Source organism: Melospiza georgiana, chromosome 13 (genome assembly GCF_028018845.1).
Source record: "Melospiza georgiana isolate bMelGeo1 chromosome 13, bMelGeo1.pri, whole genome shotgun sequence".
Taxonomy (NCBI): Eukaryota; Metazoa; Chordata; class Aves; order Passeriformes; family Passerellidae; genus Melospiza; species Melospiza georgiana.
This window is the reverse complement of record NC_080442.1, coordinates 20,168,501-20,178,817: the sequence shown is the minus strand read 5'-3', so window position 1 is coordinate 20,178,817 and position 10,317 is coordinate 20,168,501. Positions and strand designations below refer to the sequence as shown.

The window sequence follows — 10,317 nt, the reverse complement described above, 5'->3', positions numbered from 1 at the left end:
ATGGGCAGGATCTTGCCAAAAGGTCAAACCCAGTTCTGGATGAAACAAACCCTCATATTTTTCAGCATTTTAATAGCCATGAAGAGCTGAAGATACTTTGAAGTAACAAGAAACAAAAAGACACAAGATAATGGTTTGTGGATTTTATTAAATGTTATCATTTTACATGTTCATATATGCAAACCCAGCAACAGTGGGAAATCCAAAGCCTGCAGGATGGAAGAGCTGGTGAGTGAGTGAGTGTTCCGCAGTAGTACATGCAGAAAGTACAAAAGGTTTCTTCTCTGTAAATCTATTTACTGCCTGTTCACAGTTTGCACAATGGACTGAGTGAAGCTCATTCATGTGGTGGTTGGAGGTCCTGAGCTCTCAGCAGGACCCATTTCCCTGTACACACACATCTCTGAAGAAATTCTCTATCTGAAAACTTTCTCCTTTATCCCTATTAAGGAGAATTTTCACATGCCATAAATCTGCCAGCTGCAATCCCTGCTCCAGGAGATACACGGAGCCTTCAGTAACCTGGCACCCACACAGAGAACTTCCAGCTGAAGTAACCTGGGATCCTTCCTTGAGGAGACTGACCAAAATGCTTGATAGGATCAAATCTTGCTGCAGTGAACTAGAAAATGTGAGATCAGGCACTTTGTAAGGAGGAGCGGTGCCCTGCTGTTCCAGCTGGCTCCAGCACTGAGACCAGATTTCTGTCGTTTAAATAAAACAGGAAAACAAACCCACAAAACCAACCGGGGCCATCTCTCCCTATTTAGGAGAGTGCAGTGGAATTTTTAAGCCAGCCAGAAACAGAGTAGTGATATTTATGCCTGAACATTTTTATGCCAATATAGAAACCATAATACTCCAATTCCTCAACCTATATGAAACCCTGTGTAGCCACACTGGGATTACTGGGATGGATAATCTACAGTTTAACTTCCCAAAACCAGGTTTGACTGCTGGTGGCTGTGCATTTCCATCCCTGGAGGAATGTCTCGTGCCACTCTCTGGTGCTGCACTGTGCCAGATCAAACACAAGGCTCATTCCCATGTGTTTCTGCGGGCTTTGGGAGCAGATGAATCCCTGGTGCTGTCAGCTGGAGTGTCTGCAGTGAGAGCAGCGAGTCTGGAGCTGCTCCTGGACAGCCAGATTGGCTCCCAGACGCCGGGGATGGAGCAGCAGCACAGCCTGGGAGCTGCTTCTCTCAACTCTGGTGGTCAGCTATCCGATGGAACTGATCCCCTTCAGAAAGGCAGCAGGACAGCAAACACTGGAAATGGGCAATCGTAACACACAAACCCAAAGAAGACTCCTGAATTTGCTGAGAAGTGCCAGATGCTGCAGTTAAACTGAAAGTGGAACTGGAACAAACCCCACCCAGTCCTGAGCTGAAGATGCTGCAAACACCTGCCCCACATGAGCTCTGCACCACCACGGAGCTCACTCTGGAGCACGTCAGTTTATGTGATGTACAAACACAGAGCTAAGAGCTCTGCAAGGCTCGGGGACAGAGCTGGGAGGAAGTCCTAAACCCTGAGGAATGCCTTCCAGGAGCAGTTGGGATCCAGTGCAGGAATGGTCTGACAAGTGCACATTTTCCCTTCAGTGTCTCTGAGAAGTGAAGCAAATGTGCTCCTCAAAGCCCCAAATGTCTCAGGAGCCCAGATGCTCTGGCCAGGGGAAGCCCACTGCTGCCAGCTCAGCCTTATCTTTGGCCCAAACACACATGTGAGCTCTGTGTGCCAGCCCACACGGGGCTGAGGCTGTGCTCCGTGGGGAGCAGGGTACAGCAGGGCACATCTGAACTGCTCCCTGCACAACAACACCATCAGCAAGGTGATTTTCCACATCCCCTTTCCTGCCAGTCCAGCCCCTTCTCCCTAATTCAGCACCAGGGAACTTGAGGAGAGCATTAGGTACTGTGGAAAACAAATTTTGATATCCTGTTACACAGAAAAGGGCAGTTCTCTTTGCCATAAAGATCAGTTTGAACCCTGAGTCACACGTTTGATCTCTTGTCGGTGTTTTTGGTATGCTGGTGCTCACACAAATACCTGCTTGCTTTGAATCTTGCTGGATCAGCTGCTCTGGCCGCTTGTTTAATTTTAATTACATGGCTTGAGAGAGTATTTCCACCCACCATTTCCCAAAACTCCCACTTTCTAAGTATCAGTGACTGTCCTTTTGGGGTAACAGTGTGAGACATCACACAGTTATCCTGCCATACAGGTTCCTCCTCAGGGACTGCCAAACCATCTTAATGAGGCTCCAACATGCCCAAACCAACCTTTTTCACAGCTGATCATTCACAAAATATTCACAATAAATACCTGAGTGCTCTAAAGGAATATGGTTCCCTGTTCTGAATGTGTTTCCACTGCCTTCCTACAACCTCTTTTCTATGGCAAAATTAGCTTTATAGTGTCTTCTGTTAAAGACAGACTAGTAGAGTCCTGTGACAGAATTCTAAAACAAATCTTGGCTTCACAGCAGCAGATGTACTTCTCTTTAACAAGCCAATGAATATTTTAGGTGACTAGAGAGCTGGGACTTCTATAATCTGATCCACGTTCAAAAGCTAAGCAGGGAGTCAACAGGTACCAGGAAACACAACACCCATGTAAGTTTCTTCACTGCTAAATTAGATGCCAGACAGTCCTGTGAAAACCTTCCACTCCGGGCAGTACCTTGAGATGTCATCATGTCATAACACCGGGGAACCTGAGAACTGATTTCTGTTACAAAGACTGGTAAGTAAAAGTGATCATCAAAAGAAAAATTAAGATACCCAAGTTCAGTAGCATTGAGATGAGAAATGTAACCTCACTACATGCTGCTGTACTGCAAGAGATGGCCAAGCTGCTTCATTAAGCCCTTCAAATAGTAAAGCACGCAGCATCCTCAGCATTTCCCAAACAAAGAGGCTGCCTAGAAAAAAAAAAAGAGAAAGCGGAAATAAAACTTCACAACACTCTCCACAGGCGACTTAAAACAGCAACCGAAACCGCAAGCCAGCGCTGCCCTACGCTTGGGGAATGGGACGGAGGGCGAGCCAGCCGGGCCGGCCTGGGAGCGGGGAGCGCCCGGCGGTGCCCAGGGCAGCGCGGGGAGAGAGCGGCCGGGGCCGGGGCCGGCGCGGGGCTGTGCTGCCCGTCTGTCCGTCCGTCCGTCCGCGGCGAGCGCTGCCCGGCGCTGCCGCTGCTGCTCCGGGGAGCGCCGGAAGGGCCGGGGGCCGCGGGCAGGGCCGGGGCCGCGGGCAGGGCCGGGGGCCGCGGGCAGGGCCGGGCCGGGACTCGCTCCCGCTCGCCGCTCGCCCCCCGCCCCGCTCGCGCCCCGCGGTCTCCTCAGAGCTCCCCTTCTCCCCTCACCTCCCGGCCCGGCCCGGCGCCAGGACACCGGAGCGGCCGCGCCTCCTCCGCCGGGGCACCGCGGGCGCCGGGCGCTACTGCCGGGCGCTGCTGCCGGTCCCGCTGCCGCCGGCCCCGGCGCCGCCGCCGCGCCAGGCCCCGTTCCCTCCTTCCCGGCCTGCCCCGGCCCGGCCCCCTCCCCCGGCCGGGCGCGCCTGCGCGGCGGCCCCGCTGCCATCCGGGTCCCTCGGTGCGGTGCAGCGGGTCGGTAGGCGGGAAATGGCGACTGAGCGCTGAGCGCCGAGCGCCCGGAGCGCGGACCCGCCGCCGCCGCCCGCCCCCTCCGCCCGCCCGGCCGCCCGCCCGCCCGCAGCGCGGCCCCGCGGCGCCGCTCCCCGGCCCCCGCTCCCGCAGGTGAGTGACGCGGCGGAGCCGCGCGGGTCCCAGCCCGGGATCAGGTGGGGGCGCGGGGTGGCCGCTCCGAGTGACCGGCGGGATGTCCCCTCGGGGCCTGCCCGCGGCGGGCCCGCCGCCCGCCGACGCGCCGCGTCCCCCCCGCTCGCCCCCCGCGGCCGCCGCGGAGCCCCGGGCGAGCCCCGGCCGCAGCCCTGGCGGGCCGGCCCTGCCGCGGGCAGCGGCGGAGCGGTGTCACCCCGCCTGACACCCCCCGCCCGCCCCTCCAGGCCGAGGCCTGCGGCGGGTCCCGCCCGGCCGGCTCGTCCCGCGCCCCGGGGCCGGGCCGGAGCCGCAGCGCTGCGGGCGCATCGCGGGCCGTGCCCGCGCGGGTCCCGCGCAGGACGCGCCTGTTGCTGCCCGTGTTGTCGCCGCCGGGGCGGCAGCGCCGGACGCGCCTGTCAGCGGCCCCGGGGGCAGCGGGACGGGCTCGGCGGGGGCGGCCGCCCCGCGCTCCGCTGCCCGGGCAGGGCTCAGGCGGCGGCTCCGGGGATGTCCGTGCCGCGGGGCGCGGGGGACACCAACTTTGTCGCCGTGAGCGGCGGGGGCGGCGGCACCGTGCGGGACCCCCGCCGTCCGGGGCCGTTATTGGCATTGCCGGTCCCTGCTGGGAACGCGGCGGAAGGAATTAGCATGCTGCATACCACATTGATTATCTGCTCGCTCGGTGTTACTGGAGAGCACTGTACGAGCCTGTTGCTCAATTTTATGGTACTTAAGAGCGCTCGAGAGGACAGGTCTGGCTGTTTGTGTCAGGCTGTTTGGGTGAGCTCAAGCCTGGGTCCGTCCAGGGAGCTTCGTTCTCTGTGGTGACAGTTGTGATGCTGCTTCTGGTCCCAAGCCTATTGTTTCTGGGAGGGATTTTCCATCGCCTTCCAGATGCTTATGGTGCACTTTGAAAAGTAACTTCGGGTTTGTCGTTGTCGTCTTTGCCTTTGTTGATGTGTTTCCACTGTTAGAGTAGCCCGTGAAGAGGATCTCTAAGTATAACTATTACTCTGTTGCCTTGGGCAAGTGACAACCTCTTTTGCCGTTTCTCCATGAGTAAAATGGGGATAATAATACCTTGGAGAGTTGTTACAAGAAGTAGTTAATGTTTGTAGAGGACTTAAAAGACCTAAGTGTTATTAATTAAGCCCCATGACACATTAAGGTAAGAGTTAGCGAGCCAGGTTTGCACATGGATGAACTGAGGCAGGAAGAGATTATGATTTAGCCAGAGTAACGTCCTGGATCTGTGACAATAGCAGAAAACAAGTTGTAACTACTTCATGCTGTAGGCACAAGGGAGCCGTTCTGGATAACAGATAGGATTCCAAGATTACTTGCCCCTCCCTCACCCCCCCTCCCAATTTCAGGCTTTTCTACTTTAGGAGGTTCTGCCTGTGTGACTTCCAGTTGACTGGATAGCTCCAAGGACACTTATGGCTTGCCCACTTAAAAGTGTTTCAGCAGTTTTCATAACAAGATATATGTTCTAGGATGCAAGCCAAATCCCGACTTAAATTCCATGAAACATTCTCCTCTTTTCCCCTGAAAACATCGTGTGGAACTCAGTTTTGATCCTGTTCCAGTCAGTGCAGTGTGCACCAAAGCTGACATTCCTGTTCCATCAAAGTTCTTTATTAAACTAAAATTCCCCTGTCAGTCTGCCCCGGAGATTGAATGGGACAGTTGGATCGTTTCTCTGAGGATGTAAACATTCCACGTATGCTGGGGCCGTGCGTGCATTTCATAATTGAAAGGTGATTTTCCATCCCCAGCCTTGCACCCCTTCCAGGGTGGCGATTCCCCAGCACAAGGATGTGACACTATCAGAGGCTGGGTGGCATTAAGCAGTTAAAAAAACAGGAAAAGTTGTCAGAATTCAAAAGGAAACTGAGTCTTCACCTTCCCAAGTTTATCCATACTGCTCCTCTTTGATCTCTTGTAATGCCGTGAGGTGACACCAGCAGAAATCGTGCTTGCAGGAGACTTTGGGAATCACATATGCTCTTTTGACAGATTTCTGTGCACATATTTCATTCCCGTGGAAGAAACTTTTCCACAGGTGTCAGGGGAAGAACAGTTTGGGGCACTTGCACGTTTTTGTAAAAACCATTCTGAAAGTCAGGCTGAACTATTTTGGCAAAAACTAGCAAGAAAAGCTTGAGCAGAGCGATTGCACAAGAGAAACTCCAGAGTTACCTTCCTACCTCAGCCATTCTGGGAGTCTAGAAAAGCAGGATGCATGAAGTAGGGCTGGAATTTGACATAAATTTAAAATCCCTGTGTATTTCTAGACACGTGTGTGCTCTGAGAGCAGCTTGAGACTTCTTGCCCTTTTGGGACAGTGCCTTGGGGTTCCAGAGCATCACTGTGATCATTTCAGGATCACAGCTGGATAAGTAATCAGACAACCCTGAAAGTGCCTTTTCCAGGTTGTGGGTGTGCAGCTGTGCCCTGTCCAAGTTGTGCCCCGTCCGTGTGCTTTCAGCCTGGTCTCCCTGGGGAAGGCAGCTCTGATGTGTGCTGGGTTTTGGACTTTGGTGATGTCAGTGCAGGACCACTGAGATTATCCTGCATCCTTACTCTGTAATTCCTCAGGAGTGTTCCTCTCCACAGGTGCCTTTCTCATTCTTCACTCACAGTAGATCAGATGTGGTGATTGTTACTCCTCAGAGCCCAGAAAGCAAAGGACCGAGTCTGAATGAGATCCCTTCATTTGCTGGCACCCAAATTGCTGTCACCATCTCTTGTACATTTCAAAGAGGAGGTTGGCTTTTGTCTGCTGTACATGAACAGTTCCTGGGGTGCTGCTGCCAGCACAGGAGGGACATGGACCTGCTGGGCTCAGTCCAGAGGAGACCAGCAGGGTGGTCAGGGGGATGGAGCAGCTCTGCTGTGGGGGGAGCCTGGCAGAATTGGGATTGTTCCGCCTGGAGAAGAGAACCCTCAGGGTGATCTCATTGTGGCCTTCCAGGACCTGAGGGAACCAGCAAGAAGGATGGAGAGAGACCCTTGACAAGGGTCTGCAGGGACAGGACACAGGGAATCATTCCCACTGCCAGAGGGCAGGGATGGATGGGAGATTAGGCAGGAATTCCTGGCTGGGAGGGTGGGCAGGCCCTGGCACAGGTGCCCAGAGCAGCTGTGGCTGCCCCTGCATCCCTGCAGTGTCCCAGGCCAGGCTGGATGGGGTTTGGAGCACCCTGGGATGGTGGAAGGTGTCCCTGCCCATGGCAGGGGGTGGAACAGAATCAGCTTTAGGGTCCCTCCCAACCCAAACCATTTTACAATTCTGTGATTTGATGTTTGTACATCCCAACTAAATCCTCAGAAAATGCAAATACGCGCCACAAGTGCAGAGCTGATTAATCAAATCCACGATGGGCTGTGATTTTCGGGGGCAGACTGTTCAATGGGATCGTTGCTGGGATCCGGGGAGGGAAGAGCCAGCTCTCAGCAGCTGGTTGAGGAGCAGCTCTCCCAGGCAGGATGTGGCACTGCCAGCCCTACGAGGGCTCCATCCCCAGGGAATTCCCTGGAGTGCCACCAGTGAGGGGCAGCTCTGATTGCTTCAGAGAAACCCACATACACCAGGGTGCTTGAAAGCCTATCTGACATGCTGTTTACATGTTGAGATGCCTAGATGGCCATTATTTAGTGTTGTAGAAAAATAAATATTTGACATTCACAGATGAAGACATTTTCAATAGCACTTGAAAAATTAAGTGGGAAATCATCCACATCTAAAGCAATCAGCTCAGGGGTTGGGTCGGAGCTTCCCAGTTGGCAGTCCTAACTTTTTCTAAATAAATTACTTCCCAATCAGATCAGTTTCAGTAATTACTTTGATTAAGGTGCTCTTAACTTCTCAAATGATAAGTTCTCTCATCATATCCTGTGATCCAAGGAAAACCCTTGTCAGGACAATGTGCTGTAAGAAAGCAGGGAGCTGAGCACAGCCTGCAGTGCATTTCCACCTCTGCCAGCACTGTGGATCCGTGTGGGATCTGAGGAGATACAGCCTTTGCTGCCTCAGTTTCCCTGTCTGATGGGTCAGTGTCTGCAGGTAAGGAGTTGTGCGGCTGCTGGTGGACAGGATTAACTCAGCAGCACGTTGATCTCTGCTCTGTTGGGACATTCAAGATACAGCTCCCCACGGGGGACGTTTTCAGAGTCCAGCCCCATTGGCCAGATTTCTGTGCATCCTGCTAAAAACAACCCTAAATCCAACATTTAGGAAGTGCCTGTGCTGCACTAGCTCCAGCAAGGATCCACTGCCCACCAAGTGATGCTTCTGCTGGAGTTACCTAGAAAAGAGATGATGGAAATAGAAATTGTCCCTAACAGTCCTAACCTGTCTGAATTCAGGATTCCTTCTTGGTGGGTGAGGAGTCTGGTTAGGATGCATGAAACACCTCTAGTTCTGTGCCCATAGTGTTTAGTGTGGCAGTATAATTTTAAGCATAATACTGTCGTGAAAATAAGTTTACCTAAAAGGAGCTGTTAACTCCACCGCATCTGGAAAATAAACTATGGATACTTACTCAAGTATGGATACTTACTTAAAGGAGCATAGTTACAAAAAATACATCCTGCTAGTCATTGCCAATATTCCAGGTGTAAGTGGGAGAAAAGAATCTAGGACTCTAAAGCGTTTGGTTTAGAACTTACCTGTAAATTAATTACCCTATATGTATAAACAAGAGTGTTGTGAGCAGCAGAATAGGGCCAGGCAGCTGATGCTGCAGGGCTCATTAGCATCCTCAAAGCCTCGCAGGGAAGGGAGGGATCCTGTCCTTATTTAGGCTGTGTTTGGGAATAGCTAATTTAAGTTAATAAAGTAGCAGGAGCTCCGATCAAATCAGAGCAGTTCTTCTGAGCAGTTTGGCCTGTGCTGCACCAATTCAGTGTAAATCATAACTCAGTTTTACCCTAGGCCATTCTAACCCACGGCTGCTTTGATTCACCCTGCACTTCAGGAGGTGCTAATTAGTGGAAGGGAGGTAATTCAATCCAAGGCTGCGGCCGTACCACAAGGGCTTCCCTGGCCCTGCAGCAGGAATACCCAGCTCCTTGTGAGCTCTGGGGGCAGCTGGGAACCCATGGGTGATGGTCAGGGGTTCAGAAGGGAAATCAGACAGAATACCCAGCTCCTTGTGAGCTCTGGGGGCAGCTGGGAACCCATGGGTGATGGTCAGGGGTTCAGAAGGGAAATCAGACAGGAATACCCAGCTCCTTGTGAGCTCTGGGGGCAGCTGGGAACCCATGGGTGATGGTCAGGAGCTCAGAAGGGAAATCAGACAGGAATACCCAGCTCCTTGTGAGCTCTGGGAGCAGCTGGGAACCCATGGGTGATGGTCAGGGGTTCAGAAAGGAAATCAGACAGAATACCCAGCTCCTTGTGAGCTCTGTGTGCAACAGGTCTGGGTTGGGGCTTGCCAAAGCAAGGCAGAGTGTGAACTGCAGGTTTAAGGTTTGTTTTCAGAGGGGGAAAACAGCGTGCAAAAAGTAAAGGAAGTGCTTGAGAAACAGGAGGGATATTTACAAGAATGTTCAAGGTGCTTGCAGGCATTGTGAATGTGGGATTTAACTGCAGTGTATTTGATTGAGTTACCTACCTCAGTTTGACACCTTGAGCTGTGTCAAGACCAAGCAGTTGTAGTTAAGTCAATTTCAATACAATTGGAAAAGCTTGTTTATTTTGCTTATCAGGCCAGAAATTACAAAGATTACAGGAGAAAATAAAGTTAGTGTAATCTTGGTGCTTTTATGATCTTAAAGATTTGGAAGAAACTTTTGAGGACTTCATTATAGCTAAAATAATATTCCTAAACAACTGTAATTACTGGGTTTAGAGTGCTTTACTGTTGTGTTGCTTAGGGACTAGGAAGCTCATTGGTACTTTTTTAGAGAAAGGTTTTTGGGAGCTCAGTTGGACAAATGGGCTGCAGAGGTTCAGGTGAAGAGATGTCAGACTTAATTGTTATATATTTAATTTAAATATTTATATACTTAATTTATATATTTAAATTTCTGTTCCTCTGTGACACTGGGTTGATGCTGGTCCATGGGCTCTGCCTTTCCCAGGGAGGACTGACGGACACACAGACACTTGCAGTTGGATGAGCCCCATTTTCTCTAGGAAGAGCTGGTCAGTGTTTCTGTGCCGAGGGACAGAGCCCATCAGAGAGTGCAGTGAGCAAAGGAAACCCGTGCTGGAGCTGTCCTTTCCCTGCCAGGAGTTACATGTTTTATTCCCGTGTGCAAGCACTGCAGCCTGAAGACATGGCTGGCTGGAGGGTCAGGCCAAAGGGGCTGTGGGGCTGGAAGGGATGTGGGGAAAGGAGGAATGGGAATTGGAAAGCGTTCCTTTCACCTCCAGTAAAACATTTCTGCTCTCCCACAGTTTTGCTGAGTTGTTTCTTCAGCACTGCTGGTGAGAAGTGGTGTGTGCTCTGTCATATGCCACACGGCACAGAGGTGGCAGCTAACTTGTTGCAAGTATTTCTTTGGTATTTAAGGTAACTTGCA

The 10,317-nt window shown here is 52.1% G+C and overlaps 1 protein-coding gene across 1 annotated transcript in view; it reads left to right on the top strand.

Moving 5' to 3' along the window:
* The first annotated feature begins 3,708 nt into the window (after nucleotides 1-3,708).
* Nucleotides 3,709-10,317, top strand: part of CTDSPL2 (CTD small phosphatase like 2) — a 28,112-nt gene continuing 21,503 nt past the window's right edge. Inside the window, exon 1 of the mRNA XM_058033235.1 lies at nucleotides 3,709-3,759. The gene's annotated coding sequence lies outside the window, so the exon portion shown is untranslated. The remainder of the gene's footprint in view (nucleotides 3,760-10,317) is intronic.